We start from the raw sequence: 21790 nt of genomic DNA on the forward strand, positions 1-21790 counted from the left end.
TACATAAAGTCAATATTGTCTTTAGATGAAAAGTTTCATTGTCTTAACTGTGGTTTTGATAGGTTATATGCACTTCTGACTTGAAGGTGTGCCGGAAATAGTTACCTGCAAAACAGGAATGCATTTAGAAAACATGTTTCCCCTGCCCTTGGGATTACTGTTTGTCAGAAATGAAAAGTATAACAAAAGGAGCAGTTTTATTCTCTTAGTAGCTAATGTAGATATATTACTTTTAAAATATTTTGGAATTTTATTAAAAAGGACGTATTGATACTTAGGAAATGGCTCAGTAGTTAAGATAGCTGGCTGCTCTTCCAGAGGACCTAAGTTTAGTTCCCAGCTCCTTCACAACTCAGAACTGCATTTAACTCCCTCCTCAGGGGAACCATTGCTCTGTTCTGGCCTCCATGAGAATTGTATACATGTGGTTCATAGACACACAAATGACAAAATACGCACACATAACAAAATGAAAAGTAAAATAAAAGAACATGTTATTTACTACATGGTTGTGTTTCCTGAAGCAAATTAATTTTTAAAAGTTTTATATAAAGAATATTTGGAAATTTCTCATTTGTTCGTACCACAAGTAATTAATTTAAGAGAAGAAAAATTTTGAAGCTGTTATCAGTTTACAGCAAAGTTGAACAGAAGGTACAAAGATTTCTCAATTTTTTCTGTGCCCATATTCACATAGTTTCAAACGCTATCACTCTCATCTACCAGAATGGATCGTTTGTTTCAATTGATTAATCTGAATTAACATATTATTATTCTACATATCTACATTAAGAACAACTCCTATATATTCTATGAAATTTGTCAAATTTATATTTACCTATCATCATAATGTCATACATAATGTCAAACAGAATATGGTAACTGCCATTGAAATTCTGAGCTTCACCCATTCATCCACCTGTCCTCAATCCCTGGAAAACTACTAACTTTAAAAAAATCAAAAAGCCTATTTTGAGCCGGGCGTGGTGGCGCACGCCTTTAATCCCAGCACTCGGGAGGCAGAGGCAGGCGGATTTCTGAGTTCGAGGCCAGCCTGGTCTACAAAGTGAGTTCCAGGACAGCCAGAGCTATACAGAGAAACCCTGTCTCGAAAAACCAAAAAAAAAAAAAAAAGCCTATTTTGCCTTTTCCAAAATGTGATGTGAGTCAGACAACATAGACTTTTTTCATTCTAGTTTCTTTTACTCAGTGCGCCTTTTAGCTTCCTCAGGGTTTGGAAAAGGATATTGCTTTTTAATGCTTTTCCATTGCATTGATATCCCACCATTTGCTTATTTGGCTTATTAAAAAAAATCTTCAAAGTTTTTGCAATTATGAATATAGCTGTTATAAACAACTATTTTATGGAGACGTAAAATTTCAACTTCTTTGGGTAAATAACAAGCAGTGCAATTGTTGTGTGCAAGATTATGTTTCATTTGATGACACATTGACCAAATATCTTTTAAAGCGGTTGTATCACTGGATAGCCTCTAGCAGTGGTAAGACACTCTGTTTCATAATTTTGTTTGCATTTGGGGTTGTCAGTGTTCTGGACTTTGAGTATTTAATAAGTGTATGTTATTATAATTTGTATTCCTCTAAAATAGAATGAGAAGTATCTTCCTATACGTGTTTGGTATATGTTTGCTCTCTGGCTTGATGTATTTGTTTTCTTGCTGTATTTAAAGGTCTCCTTATTTTGTGTTGCAGTTTTTTGTTTTGCTTGTTATCTTATCAGCTTCACCATTTCAAAGTGTTTTCTGCCCACCTGACTTATCTTTTGGTTCTCTTTTATTTTATTTTTTAAAGGTTTATTTATTATTTATAAGTACACTGTACCTGTTTTCAGACACACCAGAAGAGGGCATCAGATCTCATTATAGATGGTTGTGAGCCACCTTGTGGTTGCTGGGATTTGAACTCAGAACCTCTGGAAGAGCAGTCAGTGCTCTGAGCCATTCTCTCCAGCCCATCTTTTGGTTCTCTTAACAGTGTCTTTTCACAAGTTAAAGAAAAATTTATTAATTTGCATATTTTTTAACGGATTTTGCTTTTTGTTTTCATCCTTAAAGTCACCATTAAATCCAAGGCCATTTAGAGTTTTCCTGTGTTTCTTTTAGTTGTATTGAGGTAGTTTTCTACCCTCCTCCAAGAAAGGAGTCAGGAGACAGGAAAGACACAGTGAAGACCAATAGAATGTACTTTATTGTTGAGCTGGGTCTAACAACTTGAAATGGGATAGAAACAAACAAACTTAAAGCAGGTTCCCATGGAGGATTTAAACGAAACAGTTTTGAACTTTGAATAGTGGTAGAATGATCGTTCTCATGGCTCGAATGAGTTGTCTCTCATAGCCTCTGACATTTGGATACTTGGTCCCTGTGGAGCTGTTTGGGAAGTTTAGGAGGTGTGGCTTCCTATAGGAAGTGTGTCACTGAGGAACAGACTTTGGTAGTTTAAAGACTCAGTTGCTAGTTCGTCGTCTATGCTTCCTGCTTGCAGCTCAAGGATAACTGAATAGCTAGCTGCTCCTGCCATCATATCTACTGCTTTCCTTCCATAAAACACTCTGGAATGGTAATCTCAATAAAGTCTTCCTTCTATAAGTTGCCTTGGTCATGGTGCTTTATCACAGCAATAGAAAAGTAACCGGTACACCACCAGAAAGCTGTTACAGTTCTGAGAAATGTGATAGCTTAAAAGCTCTCAGGGTTTTGGGGGTGCCAAGGATAAGCAGTTGCTAGTGGAGTAAATTTACAGCTAAGGGAGTAGTAGCAAGTTTTGGAGGCTGCAGGAATGAATTCCTGTCTACATACAGCTAAAGTTTGTAGCATTACAACTTGAGGCAAAAATGAGCCTCTCTGTGCCTCTGGCCCAGTTCTGGAAGCTGGACCAACCAAGCCTCCATGGCCTGTCCTCAGAGTCTTGCCTTAGGTTCCTCTTTGCCAAAGAAATAAGCTGGCTGAGTGACAGGCAGTAGAGTCAATAGAGTCTTTAGTCAGGAGCATCTGGGGATGCTGTAGGGTGGGGTTGGGGGCAGATGCATGGACAGGCCATATAATCAGGAGCAGGGTGAGTCTACTTCTCTTCTTCCTCTGTCTATTCTGGCAGCAGTTATATGGCTATGTTCTGAAGTTGGAATTTATAGTGTGTCAGGTGCCTGTGGTCCCTGATTAACAATTGTAGGCATGCAAATAAAGTAAAAAAATGAGATCAGTCTGGGAAGAATTGTCCAATCTGTGGAACTGGAGAACTCTAGGGTCCCCAAAAGATACAGAAGTTCAAAGTCAAATCTGTCTATCCCTATAGAGGTAGGGAAGAAAGTTTTGTTCTTTGTTGCCCTTCCCCTACTGTGACTTTTTGTGTCTTTTGCAAGACTACTTTAGCACTCTACTCTGTTGCTGCTTTGGTCTGTTGATGTGTTAGTGTGATTGATTAATGAATGGGTTTTTTAATGTTGAGCAAGCTTGTGTTTCTGTGATAAATTACAGCTGGTTGTAATGTGTGTGCTAGGGGATCAGCATAGCGGGGGAGATAAGAAAGGCTAGTTGGACTTTCTAATGTAGTGAAGTAGCCTAAAGACTAGGAGCACTTTGGAAAGCCTTTTGTTCCTTTAGTCTGTGGTAAGGGAAATGGTTCTTTTGGTGTGTGTCCGGGGTGGGTGTACTTCACAGTTTCCAGGGGAATGCTGACTTTTGCCTAGTCACAAGGAAATGAGTATCCTTTAGACCTGACAGTATATTGTTGGATTTGATTTGCTTACATTGTTTTGAAGAATTTTTTGTTTATGACAGATACTTACTTGTGCTTCCTTTGTACTGCCCTGGTTTGGTGTGGTCTAGACTGGTTATGGTAGGTTTGATTTTACAAGAGTTTGTAGAGAATTGCTCTAATTTCTTTTTTTATTATTTATTTTTGTGATTGTAGTATAATTATATCCTTTCTTTCTTTCTTTCTTTCTTTCTTTTCTTCCTCCCTCTAACTCCTCCTATATTCTCCTCCCTTATTTTCTTTCGTTTATATTACATGCATATTTAACAGGGCTATTTTTGTTTCATGCATAAATAAATAAATAAAATTAGGGCTGACTATTTGATATTGAATACTCAATTGGTATGGTCTTTCCTGGGGAAGACTTTTTCTTCTTCTCAGCCTGCTTCTGGGGAGGGAAAGGTTGAAGCCTTGTGATCTTTCCAATGTATTAATCATGTTTGTTGTTGTTGCCTCTGGAGGGAAAGGTTGAGGCCTTGTGGTCTTTCCCATGTATTAATCACGTTTGCTGTTGTCCTTGAATAGCTCATATTTAGGCATCTTGTTGATGAGACTTTATGGGTATAGTTTTTGGCATTATGGGAAAGATAATCTTACAGCACACTCCCTGAATTTGCTGGCTTTTATAATCTTTCTGCTCCATCTTTTACAATATTCTTGAGCCTTTGGTGTAGGAGGTCTTTCATAGATGTATCCCACTATAACAGTCTCTGTTGCAAAGAGAAGTCTTCTTGATGAGAGTCGAGGACTATACTTAGATTGCTCCAAGTGTCTTTTCTTTTAATATATATTTTTAATTTATGCATATTTTATCTCTGTGTATATGCCAGGTGTATGAAGGTGCTCATAAAGGCTAGAGAAAGGTGTTGGATCTCCTGGAATTAGAGTTACAGACAGTTGTGAGCTGTTCAGTGTGAGTGCTAGGAGCCAAACTGAGGTACTCTGGGAGGGCAGTGTGCACTATTAACCACTGAGCCATCTCTCTGCCCCATTAATGGTTTAGTACTTTTATGTGTATGTATATATGTAAGTATATGTCTTTGGGGGTTTATGTTCACCACATGTGCATAAGAGTCGGTGGAAGCTACAAGAGGATGTTAGCTCCCCTGGAAGTGGAGTTACAGTGGATTGTGAGCTGTCATATGGGTTCTGGAAACAGAACCTTGGCTTCTCCAAATGTAGCAGTCTTAACTATTTCTCCAGCCCCAAATTGCTATAATTTCTTCCTTAAATTATCAAGCTATCTAGGCATGCTACTTTGTTTTGGAAGTTTAGTTATTATTGATCAAGTTTCTTTAGCAGATCAGCCTTTTCCCCTGGTCTATCTGATGGAACTACATGGTAGGTTCTGACAAAAATCACACCATGTAATAACAGATCTCACATGGGAAGTTTATGAAAAGGGAGGGGAAAGAAGAGATGGAAAAATGTGGCCTTTTATCAGGCTGTGTAGCATGCACAAGAGGACAGGTGACAGGGTTGATAATTTGTCGCCTCTGGAAAGTTAATGATGATATGTCTTAATGTCACCTTATCCCTTGAAAGTTGGCTAAGAAGATGCCTGATTGCAGTCATTGTCGTGGGGTCCCTTTTGGCTGTCTGGAGGTGCCTGATTGCTAACACTATCGCTTATGTGAGTTTTGTAGATTGTTTCTCGTTATATTCATTACATTTTGACTATCAAATAGTGGATATAGAATTGACTATGTTATATTTCTTTATTACCCATTTCATGTCCATAGAGTCTTTTATGATCTATCCCAATTATTTGTGGGGTTTTTTTTTTCCCTTTTCTTTTTTCCCTGATTACCATTTGGGTTTCAAGCTTATCAGTTTCATGCCTCTTTCTAAAGAATCCTGTTTTGGTTTTGCTCTTCTTTATTGATTTCTTACTTTCAATTTTGTTGATTTCTTTTATTACTTTTGGGTTTACGTGGTTTTTGTTGTTTTGGTTTGGTTTGGTTTGGTTTTTGCTCTTTTGTTTGTTTGGTTTTTTCCTAGTTTACTAAGGTAGAAATATAAGTGATCCTCACTGATGATCTGATAATTAGTCCTTTGGTATCTATGGGACATTAGTTCTAAGGTGCCTATGGATACCAAGATGGAAAGATACCCAAGTACTTTATAAAATGGGGAAGTATTTTCATGTAATCATGCATATCTTCTCACATAGTTTAGACCCATTCAGTATGACCCATATTACCTATATTATGTATTATATAGAGAGAGTTACATTACCTATAACATAACTCCTTTGTTGTTAACTATACTACATATTCTTGTTTACAGACTAAGGACAAGGAAAAATAAATATAATGTTCATTATATATGCAAGTTGTTTCTGTAGAAGTAATTTAGTCTAGACTTGGTTAATTGACTCCACAGATGCATAACAGGCTAGTAATTCATTATTTCTAGTTTTTCTTTGAGAGATGTTTTGGTACATCCCACAAGATTTAATTAATTGTCTTTTAATTTTTGTCTAGTTTAGTGTATTTAGCAGTGTGTTGTTTAACATTCAAGTAGTTTGGGATTTTACAACCATCTCTATCTTGGATTTCTAGTTTCATTCCACTATAGTTTGAGAGCAGCATTGTATGATTTGTGCATCTATAATATTATAAATAAGGAGCATGAGTTCTGATTCCTACATATTCTGCCACATTTGCTTTATGTCATATCTTATTTTTTGGCCATCTTGACTTTAAAATGATATTGCATTTTAAATAAGTTGTTTTCTCAAGATAAACATGATTTCTTTCCTTGTCAACATAGTCAAGGAACATGGAACAGAGTACTGTGTATTTTCTTACAGATGTTCCAGTTGGTCAGATGGAGAATATAAAACAAATTTAAATATTGCTTGAGGAAAATAGGATTCTCATGAAAATTATAGCTTCCCAGTATAGTTATTATTTTTTGTCAAATAATGAATTTTGGAGTCAGTTTACTACATACATACACCACATAGCACAGCTTTCATCCTTTGCTAGCTGGTTAGGTTTCTTAGGTACTCACTGAGTTAATCTGCAACATTGCTACAGCTTTAATTACACAGTATTGTGTTCTTGACCTACTACTCAGTCTGTGATTGTCTCTTTTGTTGTTCTGTGAGACTTTGCTACATATTAAGAAGGGAAACCTTGTCGACACCAGTTTACTTAGCTATCAGAACTTGAAATTAACAAATATTGAGAAAGCAAATTTGACCTTGAGCTCATAACATGCCTATTTTAAGATTTATTTATTTATCTTTGTTTGTTTAAAATGTAAGTTTCACTGAAGGAAGTGCATCTAATTTTTCATTTTCATTATTGAGTTATGGTATTAAAGTCACCAAATGAAATATTTTTTATTTTGTATTTTTTGATTGTGAATATTGTTCTATTCTCATTAATATCATATTTTACTATATGAGAGTTTTACACATTTATTTAGTGTGTTTTTCTCATATTCACCCTCACTTCTCTCAACATCAGTTTTCTGCTTTAAAAAAGTTTCTTTGAGGAGGTCTAGGAGCTGCATTAGTCTATGTAGAGATGCATATTCAGAGGTCAGTTTGATAGTATGTCATTTAGGAAGTAATAGCAAATGGTTCTCTCAATTAGGGTTATCATTGCATAGTGAGGAAACACCATGTCCAAAGCAAGTTGGGGAGGAAAGGGTTTATTTGGCCGCATATCACAGTCCATTGAAGGAGAGGAAGCCAGGATCTCAGTCTGGGAGGGCAGAAACATGGAGGCAGGAGTCCTTGTGAAAGGCCTTGAATGAGCACTCCTTAATCGCTTGCTTTTCAGGGCTTGCTCAACTGCTATTTTAGAGAACCCAGTGCCATAACGGACTCTCTGCTTATAGCCTGATCTTCTGAAGGCATTTTTCGTAATTTCTCACCCTTGTGTTCAGCTGGTTGAGTTTTAACTGATGCCAGAATAGTTGAGTTGACAATGAAGGTTAGCCATCATAAACGGGGAAAGGAATTGAAATACTGGCCAATTCTTCTTAGAGCATGTTTACTGATTCTGTTTCATAAATCTGTGTGTCAGGATAAAAATTTCTGCAATCTTTGCCTTATAACAGAGCAGCTATTGCTTTTTTAGGTCTGTTGAACAGTTAAATTTAATCTAGAACAGTTGCAGAATTGGATTTATACTTTTATAATTTAAATTGAAATAGGCATGTTTGGCTAAGGCCTGCCATTTTGAACAGTCTGAAAGCTCTTGTGACATTATACTTAAAATCGCCAACTAATCATTTCATCATTTGGTAAGCCTTTATTTTGAAGCAAATTCTTTGACAACTGTGAGTTTACAAAAAAGTCCTAATTAATGAAATCTATACACGGGTTACACGGCTGCTGTTCTGCTTCCCTTGAAGCCTTTCTGTGCTCTGCTCATCAGCTCAAAAAGGTTGGTGAGGAATGGAGCTTATCAGTAAGTTATAATAATGGAACAGAATAGTGAATTGTTAAACATACCCTCTAGAAAGTCATACGTGTAGATTTCAGGTTCCGTAAGGAAGATAATTTAAGGAAAGACCGGTGACAGAGCATGGATAGATTGGTAGCAAGGTATTAAAGGATTAAGTCTGTGTTATGAAAAGGTAAAGCAAGATTTATTTTCAGAGTTAGTAAAGCTATCAAGTTAACTTGAGAACAAGTAGTAACCTATTAAAATAGGTTATTCAGGAAGGTCAAGGGATTTGTTGCTAGTAGGTAATAGATCGAAAGTCCACAGGTGTGGAGTAATCTTAACTGATGTTAGGAAAGATTAGAAGTGAGGACAACGAAGAGAAGATTTGTTGGTGTATGAAGAAGGCTGGAAAAGTGGTCTCGAAGCAACTATGAGGAGTTGGAAGAACTTGGCTGCCAATGCTTCTTTCTAGAGTCACAGGTTTAAGGAAAATTAATAAATTTGGGAAGTTTGTTTATCTAACTCATCTGTGATCTTTATGTAGTCTTTGTTTCAGCTCCTGGTATATTTAAAATCTTAATATATGTGTGTTCAGGACATGCTAAAGACATGAAAAAAAAATCAAGTGTCTTAGAGTTCTAGAACAAGAAGCATTTCTTAGATTTGTTTAAAAATGGGTAAAGCAAATGCTAGGTCAATATGTAGTTTTAAGTATTAAGTTAACTTCTTGCAGTGAAACATTTGTTTCGAAGGGTTAATGAAGGAAATAATAGCACAAGTATTTACAAAAAGTAATGCATTGCAGTTTCTTGACTTTTTTTTTTTTTAAGGAACAATTTTATTTCTATTTCTAACATGAGTATATGTCTGTGTGGTTGTATATGTGAGTGTAGTTCTGTTGGAAGCCAGAAGAGGGCATGGAATGCCTACAGTTAAGTTAGTTGTAAACTACCTAGCATGAGTGCTGGATACTGAGCTCTGCTTCCTCCTCTCCTCTGCAAAGGCATTGTTTACTTTTAACTGCTGAGCCCCTCTTGATATTTTTAAGAGGTTTCAGAAAGTGTTCTTCATTTGTTTGGCAGGAGGATATTGGAAAACTAACGCAGAATTTTGAGTAGATATTATTGCTCCCATCTCTATCGGCTAGTTTACTTTGATATTTATTTTGTTCTTGTATTACTAAGGTTTTCAGTGAATTATAGGAGATGAATATCAGTGAATGATCAGTAAATTAAGCATTTTAAGGTAAAAAATATTCTGACCATTGTTTCATGAAGCAAACAGAAAAATATGAAGGCAAAGAACTTTTGTGATTTTATTTTAAAAACAAGTGTTGAAGATAAACATTAATTAATTACTTAATGAAAATTTGCTGAAACAGGAGAATTTAGGAAAAGAGAGAATTGAGAAGGGGGAAAAAGCATAATTTTTATTTAATATGAAAGTTTTGGCAGTTAGGTGACTTTGAAAGGTGCCTAGAGTCAATGTCAGTGCATGCAAAATTAGTAACTGATGGTGCAGACTACCCTAAGTATGATAAAGACCTTTCTTCATTTCACCCACAGTCACTGTAGTCTTCCTGTGGTTAAGAAATTAGGTATTCCTTTCTGAAGAGAGAAAACAAAGGGACAGAAGATAAAATCAGTTTAGTTTATAACAAATGTGCTAACCAGCCCCACATATTGGCCTATGGCACCAAGTGATAGTTCTACAGCTACAAGAACCATGTAACTACTATAAACACAGTCCTTAGATAGAACCCAACAAGTGCACTCACCAGGTGGGTATGAGAGCCCAGGGTTCCAGAGACATATATACAAATACCAGATTGGGCACACACAAGTATGACAGCTCTCTTTCTTCACAGAAGGGCTGCATGCAGGGCACTGATGAACAAGGAGGCCATGTTCTAGCTCCTGCAAGCAGCAGAATTCTGCAGAGGTCTGGAGTGGGTCAATGTATGACTATCTATATTGCCTGCAGGGCTCTATCTAGCGACAGTTGCTAAGGTCCTGAAGTGTTCCCCCTTACTACCAGAAACAGACTGGCTACAGTGAGCTATCTTTTTTTTTTTTTTTCCTTTAAAATGTGAGGTTTTACATTGAGGCACTGAGAATGACCCACTTTTTACAGGATGGACCCCCTGAATACAGTGCATCTGGTGTCATTTCTTCAGGTGGATTGTTGATAACTTCTTTCCAGGGCTCAGGACCTACCTTGATTTGGCTGAGGATCAATTTTGTTTATGCTGAGCTGGTTACTTCCTTAAGTACCATTTTTGGTCGCTTTCGAAGTATTTGATTTACTGGTTTGGTTGCTTTGAGAGCATTCTGATGTAGATATTTGATTTGTTTTCTTTGTTTACCTTTAGATCTCTGAAAATATTTGGGATTGGGCTTTTTGTTTTCAGTATTTTGTTCAATTACTGAATTTTGAAAACATTTTAGTTTTTGTCTTATTTTTTGGTATCTTTGAAATGTTTTGATTTCTTAATAGTTGGCTTTTGTTTCCTGACACTTCTCAAATTCACAATTCTGCATTTTTCTGCTGCTTCTCCTGCTACCTTGCAAGGCTTTTAGCTTAGGATTTTTAAGAGGGTCTGGTAATAAAGACATCAGGCTAAATCTGGCAAGGTCACCAGAGATAAAACAAAAGTTTAAGTTCAACTTTAACTCCATTTACTCTAGCTAGAGATAGCCAAGCATTTTGTTTAATTCTTCTTATCCAAATTATATGAACGACAACATCTAATACCAATATTCATGGTGTTTTATACTTTACTGATGCTTCTTGATTTAATTTGAATCTGAAATATTTTATAGTACAAAATTAAATGATATCTTAGTAATATGAAGGAGAGACAATATGATACGTCCTTTTAAATGTACTATTTCTAATCATTTAAAAATAAAGACAGTTCATCAAATGCAAATAACTAAATACAGATGGAAGTATATAGTCAATCTTGTAAAATTTGCTTATTCTAAACAATTTTAAACATTTGTTTATCTAGGCCAAACTATGTTCATGATTATTTCATTTTATATACAATAATCTGTGTCACATATAAATATAATGTCGGTTAGAGAGGATGTAAAAAATTCTAACCTGGACCATGATGACTAGTTCTGATGTGATCCAGGAGTTTCTTTCTTAATGGCTTTTACCAGCTGTTCCTCTCTCCTAAAGACTGTTTGTTGCCTACTATTCAGCCTCAGATAGGAATGAGATTCCTAGCTATGATGGACCTTATAATGTTTAGTAAACAACATGTGGCTCCTGTATACATATAATATGATGCTTGGCTAACTGGGTGAGCTCTGAATAAAGAATTATGAAAAGAAGCTGCATATGGCTATGAACAAAACTTATGTAAGGAATCTATCTGTAGAGACTGATTGGCTAATTAGAATTTTAGTACTGTGGAGACTGGAGTGTTCTATGTTCAGAAACTAATTATCTTGGGCTAAGTTCTGGTCCTCTGGAACAACCATTCCTTGCCACCCTCTGTATTGGAACTAAAAACTTGTAACCATGTATATGTGTGTGTGTGTGTGTGTGTGTGTATGTATATATGTGTGTATGTGTATATGTACATACACACATATACATATATATTAAATACTTTATAGTTAAAGTATATTTTTATAGTTTAAATATAAAATTTAATATTTTAATATTAATACTATTAACAATAAAATAATCATACAGTATATTTATATATACTATATGATAGACTATAGTATATACCATATATAATATAGTGTATTACTATGTAATATATATTACATTATATAATAATAAAATATTTAAAATATATTAATATTAATAAAATTAATTAAATTAAATATATATAAATAAAATGTACATAAATAAAAATATATCATATAGTTTGTTGCTACTGAGATTTTTAAATTACAATTTGTCATTTGTTACCTCAATTGAAATGACTAAACATTTAAATTTTATAAATGTACTGTATGTTTTATTAACTTGTATCAGCCTCTTAAGTGATTTACTTAACTGGCTACAGTTTAGATTATTTTTGTCTTTTCAGAGCTTTCAACCATTTGTAAAATATTCAAAACTTCCTAAGCAGATACCAAAGTAAATGTATTCTTACTGACTTTATGAACTTGAAGATGATTCTTTACAATTAAGTGCTTCCTCTGATGATTCTGTTCTTTTTATTATGTTCATGCTACTTAAAGAAATGTTCACACACAAATGTGTACATACATTTGAATAAGAATAAATTTTAAGCCAGGCGTGGTGGCGCACGCCTTTGATCCCAGCACTCGGGAGGCAGAGGCAGGCGGATTTCTGAGTTCAAGGCCAGCCTGGTCTACAAAGTGAGTTCCAGGACAGCCAGGGCTATACAGAGAAACCCTGCCCCCCCCCAAAAAAAAAAACCCAAAAAATAAATATATAAATAAAGATAAATAAAATTTTAATGACTTTAAACTTTCTCTCAAAAAAGAGAATAGTAAGATTTCTGCTATCTTGTTTATTCTCTTAAATACTATTGAAGTATATAAAGTTATATCCAAAGTATTTGAGTGCTATATTAAATGGAAACCAGGAAGTGCCTCCTCTTGTCCTTCCTTGTGTCGTCAGTGTAGCCTCTCCACAGATACTCACATGGGTTAATGATTAAGAGAAAGTGTATGAAGAATAAGTGATTTTAAAAAAACCTGGAAGAGATTGTGAGGTTGGCATGGTGAATAGTCTGTGTACCGCTCTACTTTAGTATGTTGTTTAAAATAACTACAGACTGTCTTATGTTTCCTTTTGCTTTGATGAAACATGATAATCAACAAGCAATTTAGGGTCTCTGGTAACTGAGCACCCAAGTGGTATCAAGTTTGGGTTGCACTCATAGAGTGGGTCTTAATCATATATTGGTTGGCTGACCCCACAAGCTTTGTACCACTATTGCCCTAGCACATCTTGTAAACAGTATAGCATTGTAGATCAGAGGGTTTGTGCCTGGCTTGGTATTTGCATTTCTCTTTTGGTAGTGTGCAGCATACCTTTGTGTACCAATGAAGCTAGGATGTAATAAAGGCTTGACATAGGCACCAGCTCCACTTCTTTGTGTTTAATGAATTTTGTTAATGTTGTCTTCAGCATTGAGGCCTTGATGTCAGTTTGTAGAGAGAAACCTTTATAGTCTTGGCAACTGCCTCGGTTTGGGAATCACCATGTTGTTTGGGTTACAGCTTAATTAGATGTAATCCTGTTCCAGTACCAGAAGATTTGTTTGGTGATAAGATTGCCTGTTAGGACTGTCTCATTATTTAATTTAACTTTGATTGCCTTTATATATGTATATATTTTAGGACATGTCTGCTAAGTATGGTTTTCTTACTACCCCTCAAATGGACTTTTAATTTTAGCTTTCTTTCCCCGTATTCTCTCCCTCAACTCCTCAACTCTCCCTCATCCCCACTTAATCATCCCAGTCCAGCTATTTCCCCATCCATCCATAATTATCTATTTGATTTCCCTTTCATTATAAGATCTATATGTACTCTCTTTCGTACCTACCCTCTATGGTACTTTGCATTGTAGCTTAGTTATTATTGACAATGCTTAATATCCACATACAAACAAATACATGCCATATATACCTTTCTGAGTCTGGGATACCTCACTCAGGATGATTATTTTTTTTTACTTCCCTGCTGTCTTAGTCAGGGTTTCTATTCCTGCACAAACATCATGACCAAGAAGCAGTTGGGGAGGAAAGGGTTTATTCAGCTAACTCTTCCAAATTGCTGTTCATCACCAAAGGAACTCAGGATTGGAACTCAAGCAGGTCAGGAAGCAGGAGCTGATGCAGAGGCCATGGAGGGATGTTCTTTACTGGCTTGCTTCCCCTGGCTTACTCAGCCTGCTCTCTTATAGAACCAAGACTACCAGCCCAGAGATGGTCCCACCCACAAGGGGCCTTTCCCCCTTGATCACTAATTGAGAAAATGCCTTACAGTTGGATCTCATGGAGGCATTTCCTCAACTAAAGCTTCTTTCTCTGTGATAACTCCAGCTGTGCCAAGTTGACACACAAAACCAGCCAGTACAGTTGACCCCTTGTCAACTTGACTCACAAACACATCACTAGTAAGCCTCAACTCTTACATTCTTATTCATCCCCAAGATCTAAATAACTTTAAAAGTCCCACAGTCTTTACATATTCTTAAAATTTCAATCTCTTTAAAATATCCATCTCTTTTAAAACCCAAAGTCTTTTTACAATTAAAAATTTCTTAACTGTGGGCTCCACTAAAATAGTTTCTTCCTTCAAGAGGAAAAAATATCAGGGCACAGTCACTGTCAAAAGCAAAAATCAATCTCCAACCATCCAGTGTCTGAGATCCAACTCACGATCTTTTGGGCTCCTCTAAGGGCTTTGGTCACTTCTCCAGCCATTCCCTTTGTAGCACATGCGTCATCCTCTAGGCTACAGATGCCTGTACTCCACTGCTGCTCCTGCTCTTGGTGGTCATCTCATGGTACTGGCATCTCCAAAGCACTGCATGCCCCTTCAGTCCTGGGCCTTCAGTTGCAACTGAGGCTGCACCTTCACCAATGGCCTTCCATGACTTCTCACAGTGCTGAGCCTCAGCTGCTCTGCGTGACCCCTTCATGCCTTCAAAACCAGTACCACCTGGGTGACCCTTACACATTACCAAGTCCCACTGCAGCAGGAGTACAACCTTGGCTATCTCTGGAACACAGCCTCTTTGTGCTTTCAGAAAACACTTACCAGAAGATGTCACCTCAATGATGCTGGTCTCTTCTTAATCACCGCTAATTTCTTAGCTCCAGCTAACCAGCATCAATAGTCCCAGTAATGCAAAGGTTTTGCTTTAGTTGTTCTGGTATCTTGTTAATCACAGCTGATTCTTCAGCCCCAGCTAACCAGAACCACAGAATAATCAAACTCCAAAATAGCAATGGCCCTGAAAAGAGTCTTTAATTTTCCCTCTGAAATTTCACAAGCCAGGCCTCCATCTTCTGCACTGTTCTCAACATTATCTTCCAAGCTCCTACACAACATCTGACAGAGCTCTTACCACCAAATGGATCTTCTAGCCCAAAGTTCCAAAGTCCTTCCACAGTCCTCCCCAAAACATGGTCAGGTTGTCACAGGAATACCCCACTATGCTGGTACCAATTTGTCTTAGTCAGGGTTTCTAATCCTGCACAAACATCATGACCAAGAAACAAGTTGGGGAGAAAAGGGTTTATTCAGCTTACACTTCCATTCTGCTGTTTATCACCAAAGGAAGTCAGGACTGGAACTCAAGCAGATCAGAAAGCAGGAGCTGAGCAGAGGCCATGGAGGGATGTTCTTTACTGGCTTGCTTCCCCTGGCGTGCTCAGCCTGCCAGAGATGGTCCCACCCACAAGGGGCCTTTCCCCCTTGATCACTAATTGAGAAAATGCCTTACAGTTGGATCTCATGGAGGTATTTCCTCAACTGAAGCTCCTTTCTCTGTGATAACTCCAGCTGTGCCAAGTTGACACAAAACTAGCCAGTACACCTGCTTTCATCCATTTGTCTGCAATTTTATTATGTAATTGTTTTAATGACCTGAATAATACTCTTATTGCATAAATATATCACACTTTTCTTTATCCATTCTTCTGTGAAGAGACATCTAAATTGTTTCCAATTTGTGGCAATTATGAGTAAAGAAGCAATGACCATACTTGAGTAGGTGTCTTTGTATTTCCATGAAGCATCCTTTGGGTATATGCATAAGAGTGTAGTATAGCTAGGTCTTCAAGTAGATTGATTCCCATCTTCTTGCGGAACTAACACACTGATTTCCATAGTCTATGTACAAGTTTGGGAACCCAGTCAAAAAGATTGATGCTGGAACCACAGTCCGGCTAGGTCTGAGGTAGGGAAAGGTGTAACTGGATGCCCCTGATGTTACCTGAGTCGGTCAGGAAAGATCCTGGTGGACCAGGTAGGCCTAGCATGCTTTCCCCTAGGGAAAAGAAGCCCAGGATTCAGTAATGCCAGCAGATGGGTCCATCGATAATGGATGAGACCTCAGCCATTCTGACAGTTGTAAGATGAAATCTCAAAGTAGTTTTAATTTTCTTTTCCATGATGGCTAAGGATGTTAACAATTTCTTTTAAATTTTCTCAGCTGAGTTTCCTCTTTTGAAAAACCAGTTTAGATTTGTACCATGTTTTCATTTTTTCTCCTCCCCCTCCCCTCCTCCTCCTCCTACTCTTCTTCTTCTTCTTCTTCTTCTTCTTCTTCTTCTTCTTCTTCTTCTTCTTCTTCTTTTTGTAATTAAAAGTAGATTCTTCTCTCATAATTCATCCCAACCATAGTTTCCTCTCCTTCCACATCTCCTAGCTTCCCTTCCCACCTCCCCTCTGCCCCATATCTATTTTGCTTCTGTTTCTTTTTCAGAAAAGAGCAGGCCTCCAAGTGTCAACAACCAAACAAGACAAAACAAGATACAATAAGTCAAAGGAAAAGTCCTTCAAGGCTAAACAAGACAACTTAATAGAAGGAAAATAGTACCAAGAACATGCAAAAGAGTCAAAGATATACCTGCTCCCACTGTTAGGAGTCTCACAAAAGCACTAAGTTAACAGCCATAACATATATGCAGAAGATTTGGTCTGTACCCCATTTTTTTAAGTTGATTATTTGATTCTTGAGATTTAATGTTTGGTTTTTGATATTTAGTCTTTATATATTTTGGATATTAGTCCTCTATTGAATATGTAGTTGGTAAAAATCTTTTCCCACTCTGTAGGCATTTTGTCCAAACAATGGTGCCTTTTGCTATGCAGGCTCTCAGTTTCCACTGTTTGAGCACCTGTAGCCATAACTGCAAGCTTAGTGTCTGATATTATCCTTTCTACTTATATGTTTAAGCCCATTTAAACATGGTTTTTCATGAGTTCCAGTATAATGTGGGAGGCTTTTTCAAAGCCTTAGTATGCTAATTATCTGTATTAGTTACTTTTCCATTCCTGTGATAAAGTACCCTGACATAAAGCAAGTAGCAAAGAAAGGCTTTATTTTGTCTCAGTTCCATTGGAGATACAGTCAATCCATCATGACAAGGCAGGCGTAGCAGCAGGCACTTGGCTGCCATGGAAGCAGAATGATCACATTTTGTCCTCATACAAAAAGAAGAGGGAGAGGGTGGGGAAGACCTCAGAGCCTTGTCCTAGTGATGTATTTTGTTCAGCAAAGTGCAACTTCCTGAAAATTCCATAGTTTACACATGCAGTGCTGCCATGTAGGCAGCAAGTATTCACATTTTATAGCCAAACTACAACCTTTTTTTTTTAGATGACGACTTCTAACTCTGTCCTGTGTGACCACTGCTTATATCATTCCCATTCCTTGTAGGTGATTGCAGCAAATAGACTTTGCTCTAAATGTTTTAATGAATATTAGAGTCCAGAATGCCACTTCTGTATTCCCAAATTGTAGACACAGGTAAAAGAAAGGCAAGCCCTTGAGTCAGGCTTTCAGAGTTAACAAGCTAGTTTAAAGTTCACAAGAATTCTTTGGTAGCAATATACTGGCACCCTCTTCTCAGAACATGGGCTGATAATATCTTGGTTACTGATAAAGGAGGCCCTGATACATTTGCTAAAATGTCATATCACTTATAACTGAACTGAGTAAGTTCTTTCTTCATCATAGTCCACTAACTAAAGTGGGTCTTCTTATTATTGCCAGATTTTTCGTTAAATTTAGAGTCACTTCTCGACTATTTTTTTTGTCATATCTGTGTATGTAGTATTTATTACATCTGTGAACTCCTGCCTGTAAAGTTTAGGGATTCCATGATAAATCTCTTCATTTTCATTTAATGTTATCAGCAATCTCAAGCCAATATTTACTTTTGATAGGGAGAAGAAATGGAACAATAGGTGCATCGTTATTTGACATGACCTTTATTTTCTCATAAATATTGGGAAATTTTTTATAGTAAACATAGGTAGTTATGTTAGTACTCATCTATATCAAAGATTAATGCTGATGCTTCTGTAAAATAGGAAATCTCACAAATGTTCCTATCAGTAAGACTCACTTTTCACTAGTAAGTAAAGGAGGAAATATCACACTTGAAATTTCTAACCTGAATCCAGGCAAGTCTTTCACTTAACACTGGTTTAACCTGATTTTACTACTTTATGAAAGCAGTCCATATTCAGTAGCTAGATACTGTACTTTCAGTTTTTAAACTTTGATGTTTCCTTAGGCTAGCATCATTTAGTAATTATATTCTCATGATATTAGGCTGCAGCAAGCTACATTTGTTGTTTGGCCATGCAAATAAGTACATGGTATTCAATGGTGTAACATATAGTTATGCTGTGATGTTCCATGTGTTTTTAAACTACATAGGATAGTTTTATCATGCTATGGCCCTATCATATGTGTATAGAATAAAGGAGAAATCATTTGTTTACTGATATTATTTTAGTTATGTTCTTTTTATGCAATCTTATTTGAAAGAACAAAGATAGGAAGGTCTGAATGGCATTAGTTTATAGAATACATTATTTTTTTTCTTTTAAAATAAAGAGATGGGTAAAGAATACTGGAAATAGTGAAGTTGAAGTACAAGGATCTCATCTTTGTCCCTTATTCTAGTACTTACTTAACATTGTAAAATCGATATTTCATCTAACCGGTGTCTTTTGGTTGCCATCTGTAAAATTATGAGTCAAAACAGTCAGCCTGTTGCATATCTAACTTTTCGAGGCAGCAATATTCTATGAGAAGAGCATAGGTTTGGAGCCAGGCAAATTAGTGTTCAATCACTTTTCAGTTATTTACATTTTAAGTGTAACATTTTAAAATGGCTATTGTCAAGGAAGGAAAAAGAGACTAGATGCTGGCCTGGTGTGGATGTAGAAAAATACTTCCGCACTATGAGTGTCGATGAGACCTAGTACAGTCTTTATGTAATCTAGGACTTGGAAGGAAGAGGAAAGGTGATGGTGATTGTGAAGACAGCCTGAGTTATATAGCCACAGCTGGATAAGAATCTTAATGACTTTTCCCTTAGCTGTCTGATGATTAGCAATATCTGGCACTATAAAAGCCACCAAGCAGGAGGGACCTTCTGGCTTAGTTTTTACTTGATTTGTGTGATTTCTACTTCCAAACTGTGTGGTACCTTTATTTCAATGGTAGTGTCTAACCTTGTAGTTCTGCTAAAGTACCATCAGTGACAATGAACTGTAGTGCTTGGGGAGCCTTTGAGGTGTTGTTGGTCCAGAACTCACTGAGGGGTGTTCTATACCTGTTACTGGGATTTTTATTTAATAACTCATGATCATTGGGGGGAGACAGAATTCTTCTTATGATAAATGCCTCTATTCTGTTATTATTTTAATTATATCTTTAATTAGCCTAGAAATAATAAGTTTACGTATGGTTTCTTTATAACTTCCTAGTTTGAGTTATTAGCCTTCCCTTCCTACCATCTCTGTCCTTCATCCCATCAATCTCTTGTTTAAATCCTACTGCCTTTAAATCCCTAGTATTTCTTCCTTCTGCTTTTATATTGTATACGTTCTGTCCCACTCCCAAACCTGTTACAGACTTTTTTTTCCCTTACCAGTGACCCTTTTCTAACTTTCTGATCTCTGTAGATATTCTAACTTAAATATACCACTCTGAAAATTCATGAGGATTATCCATGTCTGAAAGAACATGTAGCATTTGTCTTTCTTGTTGGGTTACCTTACTCAGGATAATATCTTCTAGTTTTGTCCATTTTGCAGAAAATTTTAAGTTTTCTTTATAGCTGAATAAAGTTCTCTATTTCTACTTAGCCCAGTGATATTATCTATTCATTAGTTGATCAATAGTTAAGCTCATTTAATTCTCTAGTTGTTGTGACTAGAGCAGGAAGGAGCATGTGTGTGCAAGTATCTCTGTATTGGAACAGGCGTTTTGAGTAGATGGCTGGGAATGGTATACCATAATTCATTCTATTTTTAGTTTTTGGAGAAAAATCTATACAAATTTCCATAATGACTATACTAGTTCTCATCCCCACTTATAATGCATAAATAGTCTCTTCTCCGCATTCACATCAGACAAACATCTTGTTACTCCCCTACCCACCTTGATGGTAACTTATTTTGAATGGAATGAGATTAATCTACATTTCTCTGATGGATAGCTAAGGATGTTCAACACTTTGAAGTGTTTCTTGGCTATTTATATTTCTTCATTTGAAAACTGAAGAGTCCCATATATTTCCATAGCCAATTGTTGTTTTTTTAGTCCTTTGTATATTCAAAACATAAATTCTATGTCCAGTGTATAGCTAGCAAAGATTTTCTGTATTTATGTAGGTGGCTTCTTCTTCAATTAAATTATTTTCCTTTGATGTACAAAATCTTTAGTTTCATAAGGACTCGTTTGTCCTCTATTGCTCATATTTCTTGAATGACCTGAATCCTGTTCAAAATTCTTTACTATTGACCTATATTCTCTAATTTTTGCAATAGCTGTATTGATTTCTGGTCTTAGGTTAAGGGCTTTAATTCCATTTAGAATTTATATACTTATTTTGGGGAAGTTAAGAGTAGTCAAGTTTCGTTCTTCTGCTGGTAGATATTTTGTTTTTCTTTTTTTTTTTAATGTATTTTTTATACTCCAGATTTTATCCTCACCTCCCTGTCTACCCTCCAATTGTTCAACATCCCATACCTCCTCCCCACCCCGTCTCCATGAGGATCGACCCCCCCTCCTCACACACACACACCTCTAAACTGCCTGGGACCTCCAGTCTCTTGAGGGTTAGGTGCATCATCTCTGATTGAACACAGACCCGGCAGTCCTCTGCTGTATATGTGTTGCTTTTCTAGTAGCATTGAGATGTTTTATTTGCATCAATGTGTACTTTTGAAATCATTGTCAAAAGTCAGTTGGTTTAGGGGCATGTTTCCCTTTTCTGTCCACCACTTGCCGAATAAGGGAAAGCTGGCCCTGAGAGCATAAGAGTGAGAGAACTGGCCCTGTCCCTTGCTTGCTGTAGCATCTCAGAAAGCGGTCTTGTATTCACCTGGTCAGCACATTAGAGCTGGCCTTGATGGTGGGGGTGTGGATTAGCCAGCCTCAAGGGCATGAGAGCCAGTGAGCTTACTCTGTGCTTGTTGGCAGTGCCATTGGGTGAGACAGTTGGGGCAGGGCAGGAGAGCTTGCCCTGGCCATGAGGGTGCCAGAAAGCTAGTGCACTGACCAGCTCAGATAACTCTTAAGGCTTTGGCCTATCCCTACATCTACCCCATTGATGAACTGTTGGAGTACTTGAAGGAGCCAGTCCTACAGATCCAAAACTACAGGATCTCCAAATGACAAAGAGCAACAAGATAGCCTAGAAGAGTCCCAGTGAGGCTCTAGTATTGATAGTGTAACAGAAGGTTTACTGCAATGAGCATCTGCAAGCATAGAAGTAAGGACAAAAGGGTATTCCCTGTTTCTACAGTTACCCAACTATAGCTTCTACAATGAGATTTTTTTTCCCTGTTTGGGGAGAGGTTACAAGGCTGGAGGGCAGGGGTGAAGGGAGAGGGAGATAAATA

General features: G+C 36.9%; 1 protein-coding gene across 1 annotated transcript in view; it reads left to right on the top strand.

Annotated features, from left to right (window-relative positions):
- Positions 1-21790, top strand: part of Spopl (speckle type BTB/POZ protein like) — a 59729-nt gene that overhangs the window by 4013 nt on the left and 33926 nt on the right. The window contains 1 exon segment of the mRNA XM_085835126.1: positions 5320-5407. The gene's annotated coding sequence lies outside the window, so the exon portion shown is untranslated.

The sequence above is a fragment of the Mus caroli genome, unplaced genomic scaffold (assembly GCF_978045245.1).
Source record: "Mus caroli unplaced genomic scaffold, Mus_caroli_1 scaffold_2, whole genome shotgun sequence".
Taxonomy (NCBI): Eukaryota; Metazoa; Chordata; class Mammalia; order Rodentia; family Muridae; genus Mus; species Mus caroli.